The sequence below is a fragment of the Eutrigla gurnardus genome (genome assembly GCF_963514095.1).
Source record: "Eutrigla gurnardus genome assembly, chromosome: 8".
Taxonomy (NCBI): Eukaryota; Metazoa; Chordata; class Actinopteri; order Perciformes; family Triglidae; genus Eutrigla; species Eutrigla gurnardus.
Window position 1 is genome coordinate 15,773,313 of NC_139922.1, and position 18,488 is coordinate 15,791,800.

The 18,488-nt window shown below is 41.3% G+C and overlaps 1 protein-coding gene across 3 annotated transcripts in view; it reads right to left on the minus strand.

Moving 5' to 3' along the window:
- LOC311016852 (band 4.1-like protein 1) overlaps nt 1-15,431 on the minus strand; it is a 38,768-nt gene extending 23,337 nt beyond the window's left edge. The window contains exon 1 of one of the 3 annotated variants that reach the window (XM_084014841.1): nt 15,105-15,431. The gene's annotated coding sequence lies outside the window, so the exon portion shown is untranslated. The remainder of the gene's footprint in view (nt 1-15,104) is intronic. The other 2 variants (XM_084014842.1, XM_084014843.1) reach the window with 2 other exon arrangements.
- Between the last annotated feature and the right edge of the window lie 3,057 nt (nt 15,432-18,488).

Below are 18,488 nucleotides of genomic sequence, written 5' to 3' on the forward strand. Positions count from 1 at the left end.
CCAAACACTTGCTACTTCCCAAACACTCACCACTTCCCAAACACTCACCACTTCCCAAACACTCACTACTTCCCAAACACTCACCACTTCCCAAACACTCGTTACTTCCCAAACACTCACCACTTCCCAAACACTCGCTACTTCCCAAACACTCACCACTTCCCAAAGATTCGCTACTTCCCAAACACTCACCACTTCCCAAACACTCGCTACTTCCCAAACACTCACCACTTCCCAAAGATTCGCTACTTCCCAAACACTCACCACTTCCCAAACACTCGTTACTTCCCAAACACTCACCACTTCCCAAACACTCGCTACTTCCCAAACACTCACCACTTCCCAAAGATTCGCTACTTCCCAAACACTCACCACTTCCCAAACACTCACTACTTCCCAAACACTCACCACTTCCCAAATACTCACTACTTCCCAAACACTCACCACTTCCCAAACACTCACTACTTCCCAAACACTCACTACTTCCCAAACACTCACTACTTCCCAAACAAGCATCTTCGCTAAAAGTCACTATTTAAAACACTTCAGTCTCATCCAGGCTCACATGGATGAAAAGAGCATCTGTGCAAGAGTGATACTATTCATATGTAGGGTTTTTACTGCTTATTGCGAAAATGCAAGTGTTCAGGAAGTGGTGATAAACGAGACTTGGATTATACTACACGAGGTGTGAGATAGTTTAAAAACTGATGTTTCGACATAATACTATTCATTATATACTGTTGTTAAATGCGATGTACAAATTATAATTTCTGTGGGTGTAAAATATTCCTTTATACTGCCATTGCGGCGTAATGAATGGCCACGGAACAGATACCTGCGGCGTGACATCACATGCAATTTGTCTTTGCAGCTGACAACTGCTACGTGGTATATGTAATTATCCTGTACTGCCATGCAGATTGAGTGTCTCCTTAACACGCATGGTCATTGCACCCGTGCATGTGGGAGATGGTGAAAACGGGAGAAAGAGGCAGCTCAGTGACTGCTGGCTCATAGCCTCCCACAGGAGCACTCTGCATGACGAGTGTTGGCTTCAGGACGCTCTCCTCTCACACCAGCAAGGAGATAGCATAAATTACATCAGCCGGAGAGAGCCCTGCGGCACGGCACAAGACAGCAGACACGTCGAGGTAAAGAATAAGAGATGAGGGGGTGCGGGAGGACAGAAGGAGGAGCACAGACTGAAAGGCAGAGGTTAGGAGAGAGGGAGGGGCCGGAGAGGGAGATGCTCAACATTGCTGATATCCTATCTGGCTGAGCTGGAGACAGAAGAGCCTCGTCATTTGAAGGGAACCACCTCTGTACTCCTGCCCTTTGTTCCATCTAAGATAAAAAGGAACTATCTAAGATCAAATCCGGTTCGAGAGGTGAACACGGGGGTCACACAGGTTTAACATTCCTCATATGTCAGCTGGAAATTTTCGGCGATATGATGAGAAGTTGTTTGCCGATCAACAGGATGTTCAAATCACGACGCTTAAGTCGATTCGGAGAGAGACTGGATTGTGATTAGCTGGTAAGGGTTTGAAGTTTTATGTGCTTCTTTTCAAAGGTGGAAATTGTCAAATCACGATAGTGCTCCTTTCTTCCATTACAGTGTTTATCTTAGAATATAAGAGTGTTAGATTGCCTCGGGACAATGTGCAAACTCTAATTATAATGATTATAATAAAAACGATATCTTCTTAAATCTAGGAGTGGGCCAGCCTAAGGCATATCTTATGTTGTTTAAAGCCTACTTCATGAATGACTACCTAGAAAGTGTAAAATGGCTTAAAACACCATAGAGAGAAACTGTCATCTAATACTACACTTTCAAATTTGAACAACAGGAAATATCAACTGCTCTGAATATGCACCTGTCACACACACTGTGAAGATGTTGTTGCCTTAATGAAAGAGGTTAATGAGAGGAAGGGATTAGTGAGGAGGGGACATGGCTTTCAGGGAAATCTGTCATTAGGGCGGAGCCAAACAGAAGCTTAATTTGGTCTAATAACGGCCAAGTGTTTGTAAACCAGGAGAAGATATGGTAGTATTTTGTCCCTAATTACAATGTTTTTTCCTAAACCAGCTGTTTGAACATCACAATTTGAGAGACTGAAATACAGCAATTGTCAGCTTTCATGATACGGCAGCCTCCCTCTGCATAATGAAGCCACATCAAAGAGGAGAAGAGTCTGGCACCAGGAAGACTGCAGATGACACACTCCTCCACAACTTTGAGGGACCTGCCGTTTGTTTCATTAATCTAATTAATGAATATCAACATAATTGATTTCAAAAGATATTTACTCACTTTAACAGTATAGTATATGCAGTAAAAATAAAGACTGTAAAATTGCCTCACGCAACTCATTTATGCAGAGACGATGTCAAAGTCAGACAAGGGAGGCGGATAATTTACATGAATGCATGTAAATAAGGTACTGGAGAGGCAGAGTAGCTGTTAACTCAACTTTAACACCACATGGAGCTTACTGATGTGTGAATCTGCTCAGGTATCTCATCAGTATCTGCCCACTAGTCCAAAAATCTCAAAGTCACGGTGTAGATTCACAAGCTCAGTACAAACAATAAATAAATAAATAAATAAATAAGAAGATTTAAAGCTGGGGAATTATTCATTATGATCATATATTGACATTCTGTGACATTTTCTACTAGTGAGCTCATATAATGTTATTGTTCTAAAAAATGTTGTTTTCTAAATGAAAATTTCCAGTGAAAAAAACTGATAAAAGCAGCATGGCTGTGTAGTGGGATAGTCCACCACTTTGGTCTTTGACATTCATTGTCCCCAGTGGATGAATCCGAACTTTGATGATCCCCTGACTTCAACTCTTGTGTGACCATGTGATTATCACTTGTGGTTTTGAGTGAAATGTCTTGAAAAGCGTGGGATAGAGTGCTGCTCAGCTTGGAGATCCCTTAACTTTCTAGTATCTGTCAACCTCAGGCATGACTGAAAGGAATACATGAATCATATAGGTCAACAAGGTCAACAACATTTACATTTAGGTCATTTAGCAGACGCTTTTGTCCAAAACGACTTATAAGTACATTTGTCAAAAGAAGGAAACAAAGAAACCACAACGTATCATTGCCGATAAAGCAAGAGCTAAAAATAGAACAAGTGTTAGGTCCTCATCTGAGTAAAGTAGTACCTTAAGAGCAACAGTGCTTTGATCAGAGTGCTATAGGTCAACAAGGTCAACAAGGTCCACCTCAGGTGAATCTAAGCAAACTAAGAAGCTGCTGTCACAACTAGAGATTGATGAGGTACAACAACAATGCTTTGTTGGCCAACTTGGTTTTGGCGCTCCATGCATGCTGTACCTACCTGCAACATACACTGTATTTATTGGAGTTTCTCACCAAAAAACAATGGGCCCATGGATGAGGAACATTGACCAAATACTTTTTTAGCTTCATGCACCGCTGAGCACCTTTCAAATGTATGAACGGAGACCCGCCTCCAACGCTTTATCAGGTTCTCCATCAGTGGGAGGCGGTACTGCTTGGTAAATTGTAGCTTGTGTAGACACTACCACATGTCAAATATCATTGTAAAGTGTGGATACCGTAACTCCCTTCAGCCCTACATTCCATGCAAAAGCTAATTACATACACTCTGCTATATAGCTACTGGGAACACAATAAAGATGATAGTGATTTAAATTCCGAATTCATTCTTTTACCATGACATCCATCTAATCTCGTTCCTCTGTGAAATCTGTCTTACTGAACACCTGAGCCAATCAGATCTGCCCACTGTAATTACCCACTAAGTGCAAATGTCAAGCTCCTACAAAGTAGCTGCCAGAACGATGTATGAGTGAATCCCAAGCAAACATGAATCCTAGATCAGTGTCAGCGTTTTTAGGGCGCTCTTTCCACAACAATCAATTCTCTCATTTGGGTCAATTTGTGATTCAATCACTGCAGCTCCGCATCAGTCCTGGTCTCACCTCATCATCTGTGTGAGGGAGATGATGGAGGGCGAGAGACTGAGAAGTATGAGGGGCAGCTACTTGCACTCGACATCCAGTCACTGTCTTCAGACTTCTTTTGAAGGTATTTCTCCACAAAATCATCTGGCGCCCCTTTGGTTTTTCAAAGAGCAAACGTCAAGGGAAGTCTTTGTGCGGTATGGCGGCATCGGAGAGGGTGATGCTCTGAAAACAATGAGCAGGACGGAAAGCCTCCAAAAATAGCTGCATTACATGAGTTGGCATGTCTTATCTTAAATAGACAGAAATACATTTTTATTTATACTTGTATGGCCCAAATCAAAATAGTGTCGGACTGGATGTTGGAAAGTGCAACTCAGACAAGAACTGAGATACTGTACTGTTGCTTGAGTCATAGATGACCAAAATAATCCAAGACAGCTTCCTCCACTCTTGTCTACAATGTGGCGTGTGCGTCTGGTGAACTTTAAATGTGTTTCCGTCCAGATGAAAAACGATTGCACTTTCAACTAACTAAAGGTCGCATCAGTCCCGTATACTGATGACGGTAAGTGCATAAGACATAAAGACACAGAAGTCGATGGGATATTGGCAGAAAAACAGAGGAAGTCTCGTAGCGAATCCTTACTGTTTACTCGGGCTGTTGAATGAACACTACTCATCATGCTTAAGGTCCTGAAAACCAATTAATACAAGTTAAAATCATTTTTGGTCTTTTCACGTCTCATGTTTTATCGGCTTTGTGTGCTCATCTCACTAGTTTGAAGTGGGCGGGGCTGTTGGAAAGAACTGATGTCAGACATGTGCATGCACCAATCAGAGTTGAGCAGCATGGGCTGTGTTGGAAATGCCATACTTACATTCTGCCTATTCATACTACTACTAAATCAACGTGTGAGTATACAGTTACCCTCACACTGTTCACACTGTTAGTATACACATCTCATACTACATTTTCTTTTCTTTTAAACTTCATTGACATCTGGTCCTCATCTTCTCTTACATAACTGAATCGATAACGTTTGTGGTCCGAGCTCCCGTTGAATGGAAATTGCTTATCAAAATATAAAGCATGATTATTATTAAACTTAATTAAATATTTCTTAATATTATTTAAGTCAAATTATCATTGTTAAATGATTTCTACAGTTTATTATGCATACATGTTGTATTTATGTATGTATCATACATACCTAAGAAGCTGCTTTCACTCGCCATCTATCGTGACTATTAAGCAGCTTTTATCGATCAGTAATCGCCCGTTCATTGATGGCGTTCTGCCTCTGATCGCCGCCTACGTCCGCCATTATCGAAAGAGTCAGAAGTCAGAAGAGCCGCGAATGCATTTTGGGGCAGTTGAGTAAATCTAGCAAGGTCCGCTGTATACTCAGAAAGTATACTTCTTGGCAAAGCAGACATCCGGGCATTTCTCATCCACACAAATAGATGTATGTGGACGCACTACGTACACAAATTTATCATTCGTCTTACGTTAGCATGCTGGACTGTTTCAAACAGCCTCAGAATACCAATGTGATGACAGTTATGGTATTTGTAATCCTCCCTTTTACACTACACATAGTCATTTGAGTCATATTAAATATTGTTTATAGCCACTTGAAGATGTAAAACCAAGTTTTCAGATATTTTTTATAAGATGTAACAATTTGACAGATGATTTAATACGCTCTTAACTGTCGCCAAAACAGTAACAACATCATAATAATTTGAAATTATACAATGTTAATTCCCTGTAAATTAATTATTTCTAAAACACTCGGTACAGCGTGTTCTGTCTGTAATATATGCTGTTTCGGTTCATGAACCAAATAATTAGTGTGAGTGGTTTGACTGGCTCTAATTACAGTCCTACACATTATAGTGTGCTGTGTCATTCTACTCAAAACGCTTCGTCAGTGTGTCACCGTTGTCTGGTTGAGGGGCGAAGCCAAGATTTATTTTAAATACAGTTCTGTCACCTCAACCTCGCCCTTGTGAATATTTGACTATAAATGAAAAACGTCTAATTCATCCATTCACTTAAACGCAGTACATTTCCTGTGAATAAAATTTCCCTACATGAAAGTCTAAGGGTTTGTCAGAAATTAAATCCTGGTACAGAAATACAAAAATTCCTGTTAACTGACACAAATGTAGTAGAATTAGCCTTTAAGTCTCAGCATGTGGAACCCCCAGCACCCACCCTGAGTTTGGAGGAGGCCCTCAGTTATCTACTCCTCCTCCTGACTGTCATAATACAGAAGAGTGTACAGATGGTCCGATACTGTGTTAAAATAGAAGACTTCTGTTAACTTGTAGTTTTTCATTGTTCATCAAATCACACTTTGTTTCAGATGTTTACTGTCTTTGTGAGTGAAAAGCAAAGATGATCCTCCTAATCTCAGTCACAATGAGGTGATTATGTCTTCAAATCTAATAAATATGCCTTGTTTCCATAAGAAGTGTTGCCTATTCAAGTGTGCCACACACTGCAGGCTTCAATAAGAAAAGGATAATTGATTTGATGCACATATACTTCCATATCCCTGAGTTCGCTCATTCGGGACTCCATCAGTCTTGCCATGTCACTCTATTTCTGAACATAATCTCCTCTGTGCTCTACAATCAGTCAGTTCAGATATACAATAATCATAACTGAGCACTGCTGCTTCTCCTGATGTAAGCCTGAATCAGCTGCAAGACTCTGAAAAGACACAACTTAAGAGGAAAAACGACTCGAGCTGCAGAACGTCATCTCCTGCTGAACAAAAGGAAGCAAAATGCAGACTGCGTGACGCCCCCAGACTCTCCTCGTCTGCAGCGGAGCAGCTCAGATTAATTGCCAGATACTAACGGACGTGATTGCTGATCATCTAGGGCAGAACGATACCCATGATGCACCATTCACCGGGGGCCTGCACCTCTGCCCATTTGTCTTCCTGCTGTCTCTCAAAGAGTCTGTCAATTTAGAGGCCCTCAAAATTGATGCGTCTTCAGGCAGGCGTCCGCTGCCCACAGGCCCATCCTTCATCAGCAGGTGGGCAAGGGAAATCTGTCAAATCTAGCATTGCAAAAAAATATGTCACAACAGAGCAGGAAAACACAGCTTTTGGATTCCTCGCGCTCCTCAAACACAATACGTGCCTCCAGAGTATCCAGCTAGAGTTGACTGAGTCTCTGTCTGTACATAATATATCTTTGTATCTGTAAGTATGTATTTATGGAGTTTTTCCCACGATTTTTATCAATGTGTTCACCTGATGTATTGCTGAGGACGCAATAAAGTGTAGACAAGTCAAGTGTGAACTCTTGAGGGCGTATTTATGATATATTTTATATATATATGCAGATATATGTAGTATATAGTGTGTGTGTGTGTGTGTGTGTGTGTGTGTGTGTGTGTGTGTGTGTGTGTGTGTGTGTGTGTGTGTGTGTGTGTGTGTGTGTGTGTGTGTGTGTGTCAACTAGCAAAAATAATTCCTACAGGCTGCTCCCTTTCTTTTTGTCGTCTTTTTCTTTATCTTATTTGATATGCTTGACAGACGCTGTTAGACAAGGGTTCCCATGGTAACTGCATTTTAAACAGGCCCGCCCGACATCTCCGTTTTAACCATCATTAGAGTTGACACTCTCCTCTTTGGTCAAATAGGAAGAAAAAAACTGCATTCCACTGTGGGCTCTGCGTGGTGCTTGTCATTTCCCTTTCATCATGATGAAGATAAAAGCTAAGTTTATTTTATTTTTTTCATATTTGTCTCTGCAAGAAAAACATTATGAGATGCAGCAAATGCTTTAACGGGAGGAACCGGAGAAAGATGCTTGCCCTCAATTTAATTGAGCGGGACTTTTGTGATAGAGTGGAATATAATCTGGGATTCTATCTGCTTGACAGGTTTACTTTTAAGTAATTCATTATCACATCGAATTCATTCTAGTTAAATGAATGCATGGTATTGTGCTCTTCATAATTAATGAGGAACCTGTTGAGAAAACTATTGACTGTTGTATTAAAAGGAATGGCACGTCTACAGTCTGCTCTGCTCTGTGTTATTGTATATGTGAACTGCTGCAGCTTGTTTGTCAGTCTGGAGTGTGTCACCAAGTGCATCAACAGTATGTCAACATGTCTCACCATCAGTGTCACCCACACAAGTGACTGTCACAGTGAGGTTCCTAAAAATAATCCAAAATTCCCATCATGGTCTGCTTTTGACTTCTAATGCAACGTTGCCACGCCTTGTTATATATCCAGACACGCTGCCTTCAGTAAATGTAAGATTACTTTGTAGTGTAGAATGGAGGAGGTTGGCTCTTCCACTTCCATGAACTGATTCATATTGAAGATACTCATCTCATAACTCAAAGGATGCATTCTGACAGCTAATTTTGAGAGACTTGCCTGATTTGTTTTAATCAGTGAGGATTAACTCCTCAATGCTCCCCCACCACCATCACCACCTCCTCCACCCCCTCGCTCTAATAACTTTGATATGCATGTTAGACACCTTCTTTGAATAAGCGATAATGAAGCATTGTTTGCAATCACACAATCTGTCTTTTCATATTAGATCAAAAACGCATATACTTCAGATGTTGAAAACTATTCTAACCCCTGTGACGAAGCATGCTTTAGTGCAGACCCTTCCCATGAGCTTGCACTATGACGACGCAGAAAGCACAACTTTCTCTGGGCTTGCTTTCTCTTGGCGAGGCTGAACGTGCTGCCTCATTGCTTTGCGAGTCGTTTCCATTAACTCTGTTGTGGTGCGACTTGATTTGCAGCAGACTTAACAGACTGTTGAGTGCCAAAGGTTTGGAGAATGCATGTATGTGATTTCCCCCTAAACAAGGACATCTCTGCCACTCCCACATCCCCAACCCCCCACAGTCCTGTACATGGTTTACTAGAGCCAGCCTCTGCCCGGCAAGGATTGATGGACTGGCTGTATATTCCATTAGAGGGGAAGCACTGATTATAAAGTCGAGTAGTGGAGGGAGATGCATGATAAAATGGCAAGGCTCATTGAGAAATGTTCAGCGATTGGCTAATGCAGTGGGCGGCTTCTGCGTATGTCAGTGGAGATGCCGTCATTTTGCATTTGATGATTTAATTCCTCTCTAGCTGCAAGTCAACAGAGATCGTGCACAAAAGACCCTCTCCATGCATCATGCATGTACTACTCCACTGCTTTTTAGTCGTTTCTGCAGAACTTCACCTCGGTGAGTCTGCGACGTGTTTTAAGTGTCGGTTTATTCAGACGTTTACTACAACAGCTGCATTGGCAATGGTGCACATAAAAATGGCCGCCACTCTGACCATACTGCTACATTGATTTAAATTTGAATACCCCTTCTACTGCTGTTCTTTTTCTATGCTTGGTACTCTGTACCAGAAATATATTAGGGTAGCAGACCTCGGAAAACAACAAGGACAAACACAGAATGAAGAGACCTTGATCCATATTTATCGTCAATGAGAATGATCTCTTCAAATGCCTTACAAAACAGACAGATTTAGTTGGAGCAAACCATTTTTGTTCCAAGGCAAAAGTAATATCCCTTTGAATCTTAATGAATCAGCTAATTAAACGGTTTGGGACATGCTCTGATTATTTTTGTGAATGATGTAGTCTCAAAAGACATCCTGGCAAAGAAAGAACACTGCCTGTAGATCACAGTGAGCACATTATTTGTGTACTCCCGTCAGATTACACGTAACTTCTACTACTAGTACTACTACTGTTACACCACATTGATGTGACAGCAATATGTGATGTAAACAATTAACAATCAAGTAATAATAATAAAAATAACGACCCCACCCAGCACCTCGGCAGCTCCATCTGGAGACAGACAGGGTGGGCTAGCGGAGGATCCCCCTAATCCCACTGTATGACAACAACAGTGTTATCATCACGATTATGGCAACTTAACCACAAAACAGCCCCATTACATATAAAACCAAATAGCATATAAGAACCAGTCCAATACAGCAACTAAAGGTAAGAAAAGTAATAACTATTCTGTAAATACGATAACTATGTATGAAAGAGAAAAGAGGAGCAACTCTCTTCATGCTGAGAAAGAATAATTAAAGGGAGTATGTAAAAAAGTGGCCCTATAAATTATATAAAATACATAGGCATGTGTGTTTGTGTAGGTGTGTATGCGTGTATAAAAAGTTTGATGTTCTATTGGTCTGTGTGTGTGAGTGTGTGTCTGTGTGTGTGTGTGTGTGTGTGTGTGTGTGTGTGTGTGTGTGTTGTAACATGATGCGTTCCAGCCCTTATAAGGACAAGAATTGGGACCATCTTTCCTTAAACGCTGTGAGGCTGTTGTTACTGTCAGCCGTGATTTTTTTTCCCATAGAAATGTCTTTGGAAAGGAGGTTGGTCCAGTGGTCAATATTTATTGAATTTTTTGATTTTCCAGCTTAAGAGAATTGTTTTCTTGGAGGCAGTTAGAGAAAAGCTGTTTTTGTATTTGTTTGGTATGTTTGGTTTTTGCAAAGCTCCAGGATGGTGGAGAGTTGTTGTGTACCAGAGTTGAAGAAAGAGTGAAGCCTAGAGTGCATGGAAATAACCATCCATCACCCCTATTGTGCATTGTGAACAGGAGTCTGAGTTTGCCAGTCCAATGTTTTTGGATTAGCTGTATAGGTTTGTATTGAAAGTCATAGCAAAAATATTTTGATTTATTTCAATCCAGAAGTCAGTTGAGGGAGAGGTTGCAAGGTCTGTACTAGCTAGCTGTTATGCCAGTTATAAAATCATTGGAGGTTAATAAAGGTCTTTAGAGTTTTGAGGTTAACTTATCTAGATTTGTAAATTGAGTTATATCATTCATTATTGGGGAAAGTTCAAGTGGGTTATAAGTTAGGTTGATTTTTGTTTTGATTAAGGACTTAAGTCTATGAAATAATTTTTGTGGGAAAGATGTTGAAGGTGTGTGACTTTTTGTACATTTTTGCAGTATAATTCAAAGTCCATACATGATATATTGTGGTTGCTTTGACGGATCCATTAAAAAAGATATTGTATTTGATTTACCAGGTAGTCGTAGTGGAAGTTTGGAGCGTCTGGCCCACCTTGATATTAACTTTTTTGTAGAGTTGATAGTTTAATATTCCAGTAAAAATGTGTAATAAGAGAGTGAATAGATTTGAACCATGAATCTGCACCATAGAAAAGAAGAAGCTGATGTGGGGTATATTTTCATTTTGATGGTTGCAATCAGGCCTGTGAGCAAGAGAGGGAGAGATGTCCAGGACCGGAGGTTGTCTTTTACTGTTTTTAATAATAGAGCGTAGTTAAAGTGAAATATTCTTACAGCCAAGAGGAGAGAGAGGAGTTAGGGTGACGTAGGAGTGTTGAGTTCTGCATCCTCTGAAAGTGGGAGAATAGTTTAGAATAGTGTTCTAGTTTTTTGTGTAGTTAGAGATTGTAGAGAAGGTGTTAATGAGATTAAAAGTTTCTTCTAGTGGCAGCAAGGGGACCTTAAAATATCATCAGCATATAGGCTGAGTTTATGTTGAAGGTTTGTGGTATGAATTAATTTGATGGCATTCTTATAACGTATAGCTGCAGCTAGTGGCTCTATGAAAAAGCAAACAATGAAAGAGAGTGTGCATCCTTGTGTGTGTAGTGGTGCACCGGTGAAGTATGAAACTCTGTGGCGTGATTGCAATCGCGGTAACTGTGGTTGGTTGCGGTGTATTGTCTCTTTAGCCAACGGATAAATGACTCCCAAAAGCCAAATGTGTGAAGTGTGTTGAATAAGAAAGTCAAGTTAACTTGGTTGAATGCTTGTTCTGCAAATCTTTTCTCGATAAAAACTTTTTGATTTGGATGTGTTAAGGCGTAAATGAATCAGATGGCTATGGCTTTGTCATTTGGTAGAAGTGTATCACTGATTAAATAGAAGTCCAATCAGGAGAATGATTGGTGGAGTTGGGAGAAGTACGAATATTCGCTAGATGACGGGTGACTCATTCTCCAACTGTCGCCAAGACCAAAATCTTCCATGTTCGTCTTTAATAATTCAGTGGAGTTCCAGTTTCTTAAATTGCCAGCTATGCTTTATCAATCAATTGCAGATCCTGTAAAGTGGAGAATAGTGTGCCAAGGAAAGATGGATCGTCGTAGTTGAGACTGTATATATTATAAAACGAAGAGAGGAGAAAAGCAGAGAACGGGTAAATGTAAAGTTTCTCTACCAGGTTTGTTCATTTGTTGTTTTTTCCCTGCTGGCCTTCAGGATCGGGTAATGTACTTTTAAATAGGTCCTTCAGACAGAATTTAGTTCCCATCTTTTCCTTTGCTTTTGATTAGTTGTTTCTGTTGAGAATGTTCAAACTTTGCAACTATTGCGTCCTCTGGATGACTGCGCCGATGCGGTGTACTCGATGAGGTTATGTTGTTGTCTGGTGAGAGTTTGAGGTGAGTTATGTCGGGAATGCCAGATAAAATGAGTGCGCATACTTTAGGTTTATAGGTCCAAGATGGTTTCTTTACTTTGTTTCCTTAAGTGACGGTTTCCATTTGTTCAGTTGAAGGTGTTACGGATGACTGTGGTGAGTTGTTTACTTTTTCAATGGAGAAGATGTGACTGTGAGCGAATTCCAGACTAGACTTAGTTTTTTTATTTTCTAGATATGAGAAGTCACGTCATCCTAAAACACAGAAGCTGCCAAGTAATAAGTAACTAGTTAGTTAGTGTTATTTAGTTGTTGTTTTTAACAATTTTTCTAAGGCTCTGGGATAATAACAATACTTCAAACTCACCTGATCACTCAGATCCCATCAGATTATTAATTCCTTTCATTAAATTATTCGAACTAAACAGGTCACCGCAACTGAACTTTCCATTGCGTTTGCAGTTTTAAGCAAACTTCATACGTGTCATACTTCTCTCAGCTATCGCACACACCTTTCCACTTTCCTCAGAAATGCACTCAGGTTTAAACATGAGGCCGTCTCATCTCATCACATGATTTGTGGTTTGGCATTTCACGAGGCCAAAAGAAAACACCAATGTCAAACTGTTTTGAACCAGTCACGAGTTTAATATGATGTAAGGTTCCCTTGCTGAGTTAGGCGTTGCATACCCACAACACATTGTTTGTGATGATAATGCACAAAGTGACAGTGTGTTGCATGCTGTTATCGTTACTATGCCTTTGAAAGCTCCTCTCAGTTCCAAAGCGGCGCAAGTTTATCTTGTGGAGAATTCCAATTTGGCTGTGAGCAGACCACTGGCCCGGCTTCAACGAGCTATTACAAATCAATCATGGAATGACTTGAAATAGGACTCGAGGGGGAATTGGATCATGTGGCTACCTTAAACAAGCGAGCACGCTGAATTTATGTGCACGGAATCACACACACAAAAGTGCATCCCGTGGCTGTACAACATGTGACCTAACCTTTGCCCTCACGTCACATGCATCTGTGACAGATTGCATGGAGGTTACGCATCGACCGCAAAGCAATGAAGTCGCTGCCGTCAAACACCACATGCACATCGCCCATGTAACCTTACCCTTCCTGCTCTAACTCAAGAATTTGCTTGACTGTCTGTAACATCGTAGCTGTCATAGATAAGAGCAAATTGCTCTGTGGGAAACGTAGCATGTAATTCTATTATTGTATTAGCTGCGAAGAGACTCCTTGAACCACCTTGACAACAGCCTGAATAACAGGCATCCAATGGTGTTTCCTGTAGGTGTTTAATACACCATGCATCCACACAAAGAGGCTTTGCCCTTTGATGTGAATGAGCAGCGTTGCCTATAGTCGCACCATTGTAATGCACACCGGGGGATGCTGGAAGTGGAGCAGGTGAGAGGAAGGGAAATGAGACTGGAGGAGGCATGGAGGGACAGAGGCACGGATGGACAGATGGATGTATTTTAGATCTAATTTGCCCCCTGCCTGACTCTGCCTCCACAGATTCAGAGTCTGGGAGTCGCTGTAGCCTGTGGCATGGCTGCGAAGGAGCCAGATACACGAGGACTGGCAGTCTGTGTGAGTAGGATGAGCGTGAACAGAAGGATGCATTACTGATAATTGTATTTGGTCTGGAGGTGTTGAAATCAAACTTGCTGAATGCTGAATTCTTATTTTATTGCCCTTTACTTGTTAGTACACTCTCTGTTTTTAGGCTTTTGCAGAACTTTTACTGGATGTAGTGGAATTCAAATGGTCGGCTATTATAGGAATACATTGTCCAATATGTTGGACAGAGGATCTGGCATTTAAACAAAAGCATTCACACATTCAGATTTCTTGATTGTGGGGAAGTTTCAATTCACAGCTTTTAAAACTGAGAATATCTCAAACCCGTTGCAGAGATTTTCAAGGTGATGTTTTATGAACACATAATGACCTATCTCCTAATGAATGTATTTTTTTTTTAAATGAATACAGCAGGCTATGCAGCCTGCCAAGGACAAACTAGAATCACTAAATGTGGAGTTTCTTTTTTCTTTCTTTTTTTAAATAAACTCCTCTAACTCCACTTTCTCACACTGCAATCCCCAGATTCAGGAGCCCTTCCTGCAGCTCGGCGCCCACGCCTGCCCCCTCTGCCACACCCGCGACAACACACTCCGTCTTCAATTAGCTCATTATCTTGAGCATCAGCTGTTAGCCTACAGCTCCGCGTAGAGAAAACACAACCCCTTGCACACGCATGTCTAAGAATAGCTCTGAAATAACGTATGTGGGTCGAATGTGAACAGAAAAACCGGGGTCTGATCGGGCGCGATGTGATCCGGTCCGATGATAAGAAAAGGTGCACCTGCTGACTCCTTCTGCCTGCTGGGCCTTGATGTGCACGCAATAAAGGATGCACCCCCGATTCAATGCAGTTTAGCAAACCAGCCGGCCGAGCGTGTTGCTCGGATTAAAGGCTCCGTGGCAACGCCGGCGGTCCGGACCCCTTGAAGCACAAAGCGCCGCCGTCCCCGCAGAGACCGGCACGGACACGCTGGCGCGCCTTGCCCCACAATGTCATTTCTTAACCAACCGGGGCGAAATGCAGCATGCACCTGTTCTGTCTGTTGTCACCGTGTCTAAGAAACAAAAAAAAAACGCAACGCGTTACCTGTCCCCGTCAGGTCCGGTTGCAAGGGCTTCTCGGTCCGGACTCAGATCGCAGGAGACTGGAAGAGGACGGACGCCGCCACCGCCACCGCCCCTGAGCGCCTTTCCTCTCTGCCGCGGGAGATGTCGCCCTGCAGGCTGGGACAGCAGACAGGCTCGAGCCGGCGGGGATGCTCACGGTCGGCAGCGGGAAGGAGGACGGAGGGGCGTTTTCACCGCGGAGCGAGCGAGCGAGCGAGGGAACTCCGCACGTCGTGCGTGATGAGGAGCGCTCTGCTCGCGACACGCAGCCTTCACCTATTGATTCTCGGGTCATCTTCTCCCACCGTGAAGACGTGGAAGCAAAGCATCCTCTTACTCACCCTCAGCCTACTTTCACTGGCTGCTAAACACATTTAACCTACTTGGAATTATTGAAAATGTTTCTTACAAAATTAGAGAACTTGAATATATATTCACGTTCAATTGAAGAAGCGACCTCCTGATCTACCTTTTCTACACTTGTCACTTATTTAATTAATTGCAAATCGATGCTCTGAATGAGTGGTGTTGATAGTTATTAGATATTTAGGCCCAATGGGAAAGTGAAAAATAAACTTTTGTATTGCTTTGTCCATTATCGAGAAGAATGTATTGATATTAAAGGGATGTACATTTGCCTATTATACATAAGATCAGTTATGATATTTTATTTTAGTCTTCTCTGTTCCTTTGTGCTAGAAAAGTGCTCTTTAAAGTGGCAGTCCATAACATTTTCATCTATTTAATTGTCTTTTAAGTTACTATCTATCAAAGAGTGAGTTAAAACAATGGTGATTGGTCACATGACCCACTAATGAAAGTGCTTCTAGTTGCTGCTTTGCCCAGAAATAAGATCTCCGTGTCTGTGGCGACATCCCCGCGATTTTTAAGTCAGTCAGCAGTGGTTGGTCTGCTTAGGTGGAGCTACTCCTATGCTGCGTTTAATCGGAAATCGGTCACTTCAAACTGCTGAGTCAGGCTCCCTCTAGTCTAGATAACAGGAAGTGAAGTCTCGGGATCAACATCGGAGGAAGGAAGTCAGACTTTACTCTTCCCCTTCCGCTTTCTGTGTCCTTAAACTCCGTTCGAATCAGAGTGCAGAGTTTTCTTTTGCGAGGAATCCGACATTTTAATTACAGGGCTCGGCATTCCATCAAACAAGTTTCCTGCAGACACTATTGTGCTGCGGCACCACAGTTGCTTCCGAAGCTTAGCACCACCCAAGACCATTGTGATTGGAAAAAAAAGAAATAGTGAAACAAATAGTGAAAGAAATACAAACGAGCCAGAGCATTTTCCCCCATCCCGTAAATGTGATATACTGTAGCCAAACCCTTCTACTGAGGAGAAGGGGCTGGCAAAGCAAGACTAACCTCCCTCTAGCCTAAAGTGTTTGACCGGCGCAGCCAGCTACATTTCATTACTGCTGACTCACAATGGAGGATCAACAGGCAGAGAAAGAAGACCATTCAACTTCCAGTCCAAGAAAAATAAATAAAAACCTAATGGACAAGTAATCAAGAAGTGACCGTGAACGAGGGAAAACGACCTCCTTTCAGTGTGGAGCATTTGAAGGCATCATGCAGATGAGAGACATTGACGCTGTTTGGTGAGGGAGATGAGGTCCCAGAGGCTCGCCTGCAGTTCCATCTACCACCAAAGAGGTCACTACAAGCAACGTATCTCATCTTACAGATTGCCTCTTTAAGCCCTTTTATGGGCTATCATTACACATTAGACAAGCTTGAACTAAAGCTATACATATTTTACAATCAGGAGCATGTTATATTTACCTCACAGCACAAGGGGGAAAAAATGCCACATTGCTGGCTGCACAGTGAGCAGCGTGTTGAATGGATGAAGCCTAAGTGGGTGCTGTATTGCACCGGTGACTCACAGGAACCACTGTGCTGAACGCCCTCTACGGCTTTCAAGCACAAGTGTCGTGTTCAAATGCAAATGTGCCTACAGGGAAAATCAATTCCAGTCATGCTCCAGTGGGTCTCCTTCAGTTGCTCACAGGATGTGCAAGCATTAGTTGCATTGCCACATGGGGATGATGTTTGGAGCATAAATCAATAGACTACAGGATATGTCTTAATTTATTATCCATAAAATGAACGAGGTTAATATTAAATAAGCAGAAGAGTATGATTTAAAATCAATTAGGATATCAGTAGAACATTTACTTGTAGTTGTCAAGTAGTTGTGAAGAGATTTCTCCACATGGTGGCGGTCACACGCTATCATCACGCCAGCGTGTGTAAAGTCCAAAACTAATGTATCATCGCTTATGCAATGCTCCTGCACACCGAGATGGAGCAAGGCCATAAATCTCTTTACTGTCCTACTAAGAACCTTACATTCTTGACATTGCCATACTGCATAGTAGCATTTCCTTGGGGCAGACACAAAGATGAAATATGTATTTGTGAAGGATAAGAGTGGAACGAAGGGTGAAATCATGTCATCGCCATGTTCCTTTAGACATGATTTATATTTGAGTTTGACACTCCTATTCTGTTACCGCGAGGCAAAAACCACATATAGCTCAGGAGCATATGACTACATTTTCCATCCAAGACAGCATTAAGCAATATCTGACTATTTGACTTAAAACATCACAAGAATCCAGTATTTATCTTTACCTAGATGTTAAATATATTTGTTTAAATAACTTCAAATAAGTTTATTCAACTTAAAAATAATTCGGACAAACACAAGTTCTTCTTTTGACCTGAAATTACAATTTGAATAAATGTAAAATCAATTTACCTCATTGAATTTAATTTCATAAGAAACCTGCATTTATAGTTTGTCTTTAACCTCTCCAGAAAGGAATGGGAACGTACTGCATGACTTTAATTAATATTAAGCAAAGTCGTGGTTATTTCTCCTGATAATGAATCCATTGCAACCACATTTATTACAATTCAGTCTCCAGTGTAGTAATTAATTTAACACTGTCACTGGAAACAGCCTGACGTGTTGCCTTTGTACTCCTTATGGTATGGAATTGAAAGATCATTGTGTCAAATGAAGAACTGACTTCAAACTGGGAAATTCTAATTGGAAAGTAAAGCTTTTTGAAAAGTGTGTCAGTGTGACAATTGTTGATTAAACTTAATATTTTATGAGTTTAGTTTAATTCAGTCCTGTTAGGGGAACTTCTTCTAAATTTCAACAGCTCCATATCATTTTAGAGTTACAGAATGCTGGAATATTAACAGTTTCAATGGAACCTAGCAGCTTTTTCTATGATTTATGTTTTATTCTTTTATAAAGCAACTAAGGAATCAAAATAACTGACAAAAGCTTTGACCATATTTTCCAAACATTACAGTTACAGTACTTTCCAAAGCTG